The 3,071-nt window shown below is 43.4% G+C and overlaps 1 non-coding gene across 1 annotated transcript; it reads left to right on the top strand.

Moving 5' to 3' along the window:
* The first annotated feature begins 2,626 nt into the window (after positions 1-2,626).
* TRNAC-GCA (transfer RNA cysteine (anticodon GCA)) lies at positions 2,627-2,698 on the top strand. The gene has a single exon. It is a non-coding gene; the product is annotated as a tRNA-Cys (tRNA).
* Positions 2,699-3,071: the final 373 nt, after the last annotated feature.

Below are 3,071 nucleotides of genomic sequence, written 5' to 3'. Positions count from 1 at the left end.
GTGCATTTGTGTTTTTGTTTCAGAAGAACATGGATTGACTTTGACTTCTTATCTTCTATGGCTCATGGCTGATTGAATAATAACTAATGTCCCTTGCTTGCATTCTTAGTACATGCCAGTCTAGGCCCTTTACATTGGCTCTCCTCTATTTCTGACCACAGTTTTACAGGATAGATGCTTGTTTGTATTGCCATTTTACATGAGGAGGCTGAGAGTTGGAGATACTTAGTAATTCACTCAAGGTCAAAAAGCTATAAAGGGCAGATTCAGGATTTGAACACAGAGCACACACTCTCCCTGACTTAAGTATACTACACATACTGCTCTCCTAATGTTAAAATCTTCGTGACAAAATCCTACCAGGCAATGTTCCCACAGTCCTGTAATTACCCATAGAGTTTCAGAACCTGCTGGCTACAAGGAAAATCAAGGACTGAGTGACTGTGCCCACACTTTGCATTGCCCTGGGGAAAGCGAAGGAATAGAGTTTTATCCACAGAACATTTTAGGGGAGGTGAACAAGAACTGGTCTGAAGTTTAAGGAACTGCACTTTTTCCTCTTTAAATCTTAAGGATTTCTATTGCCTTCCATCCCCTGTTCATTTCCTACAGCCAAGTACCCCCACATTGGGTAGCTTCACTCAGGACCCAGGCATGGAGCCAGAAGTCAGGTGTAACTCCCACCCACAATACAGGCAATGCTCTGTTTTTAGATCAGTCTGCACAACATACACTGGGCACCTACTGTGTACCAGAACCATGCCAAGTGTGAACCCAGAGGTGAATAAGACATTAGCCCCTGCCCTCATTCAGGGTGTAGGCATATAGAATAAGAAAATAGAGTGTATGAGCTGTACCTAGCTGTGATAGGTGCAGTAACACAGAAGAGGCAGTGATTACATCTGTCCAGAGGAGGGGAGGTGAAGGTAAGCATCTGGAGGAGCTGATGGATGGAGGGTGGAATGGAGGTGGAGTTGTGGAGAAGGGTGGTTGCAATTCCAGGCAGAGGAAACAGCGCAGCAGAGCTGGAGCCAGGTAGATGCAGATGCAGGCAGCTGGAGCACAAAATGTGACATGGGGAGTGTCAAAAGATAACACTGAAGCAGGCGAGGCAGGTAAAAATCAGAAGAGAAGAACTGCATGCTGTGCTAAGAGACTTGAAGTTTATTGTGAAGGCGTTTAAAGGGCAGTGATCTAGATGGACTTAGTTTTCCAACAGGCTGCTCTGGAAGCAGTGCAGAGTGGATGTGGGGGTGGAGGCCGGGAGGATATTTAGGAGGTGGTGGCATTGACAGTGCAGGGGTGGAGATGGATTTGAGCAACGTCAAAGATAAAATCAATAGCACCTAGTGATTCCCTGGAATTGGGGAGGAGAGGGTGGGAGGAGCCTAGAGTTGCCTTAAGTGTTTTGGTCTAGATGACTGAGTACAGGGTGGTGGCATCTCCGACCAAGACAGGAAGGAGACTGCTCAGCTGGTTAAGCAGGTGGGCTCTTCACACAGTCTGAGCCTATGCCGGAATCCTGGCCCCACCACCTGCTAGCTGTGTGACCTAGGGCTAGATATTCCAATCAATCTGTGCCTCAGTTTCCATCCTGTATGCTACTACTAATGTGGATTTTATGGGATTTTTGTAACAATTACATGGGAGGTTGTCAGTAGAACTTTTAGTACCATGCCTGGCATATTGAAAATGCCCAACATATGTGAGCTATTATTATTACAACAAAGCAAAATAGATGGAGAGGCAGGTTTGGACAAGAAGATGATAAGCTTAGGTTTGGGTATACTGGGTTTGAAATCTGAGGCTCCGGTTGGGCATCAGATTGGGCAGGTGCTGGGAGTGGGTGTCTGGGGCCCTCAGACAGCTTGTGAGCTGGAGCTGTGGCTGCTGTTTGTTCTCTGGCTCCATGGCAGCTGACAGACCTCATCAGGGAAAATTTGTTGCACTGACAAAAATTTCCTTGACCTTTTGCTCAATCTTGGAGATGCACAAGATTGAGTTCTCAGATTGGAACGCAAAGGAATAGGAATCAGAGGTGTTCAAAATTGAATTTTGGGCTTTGGAACATCCAGGGTACTTTGTTTTTCTCTTTGGTGTTTTTTTTTTTGTTGTTGTTGTTTGTTTGTTTGTTTTTGTTTCTTGTTTGTTTGTTTTTACTCTGGAGTGAGATAGTTGGTCCTGGATGAGGTCCTTATTGAAAATTTGATGAAAATATGCACAATATACGATATGTGCAAATACATAATTTTGCCTATAATTTCAGAATTGAACATGAACATCTGAAGTCCATTTGTGGATACCCAGTTTAGATCCCTTCCATGTCCAATACTTGTTGGTAGCCCCTAATGCTCAAAACATTCATTGATGTATCCAGAGACCTATGGGCAACTGGTGGTGTATTTTTTAAAGCTGGAATAATAGACTGAGAATATAGCATTGAACTTCAGGTGTTGGGAAGAGAATGAGTATCCATGCTCTGGGAAAAACAAGAGATGGTACAGCTAGGAGGAGATTGGGGATGAGTTTAAATTCAAAAGGAATCTTAGACACCAGAAGTATTTATGAGGTGTTTTGCAGGTCATAAAGATGGAATGAATGTTTATTTGAAGCCTATTGGTGTCAAGGGGGTGTAGCTCAGTGGTAGAGCATTTGACTGCAGATCAAGAGGTCCCTGGTTCAAATCCAGGTACCCCCTATGGCATACTTTTGCTCCTCCTGGCAGCTTCATTAAAAGTCCTGGACTAGGGTAAGGCAAGCAAGGTGCGTAAGACTCAAAATTTAAGCAGATGCTTACTCTCAGGTTCATGCAAGTGCCTTGGCTCATTAGTTCTCTTACAGCAGAGCTACCATCTCACATAAACTCACCCTGCCTCTAATATGCACACACAAACCCAGTCATAAACCATGACACATACACACACACGTGTGCTTTCTTACATGTGTTTTTATCTCTTTTTTCCTGTATATTTAATCTTATTAACCAGGTACTTTTCTCTCCCTTTCTTCAAGTTTTTTATTTATTTTAGGTTTCATGGAAGAGTTTATAAATTCTGTAAATTTTAGATTTA

Source organism: Macaca mulatta, chromosome 2 (genome assembly GCF_049350105.2).
Source record: "Macaca mulatta isolate MMU2019108-1 chromosome 2, T2T-MMU8v2.0, whole genome shotgun sequence".
Lineage (NCBI taxonomy): Eukaryota > Metazoa > Chordata > Mammalia > Primates > Cercopithecidae > Macaca > Macaca mulatta.
This window is presented reverse-complemented; position numbering and strand designations above follow the sequence as displayed.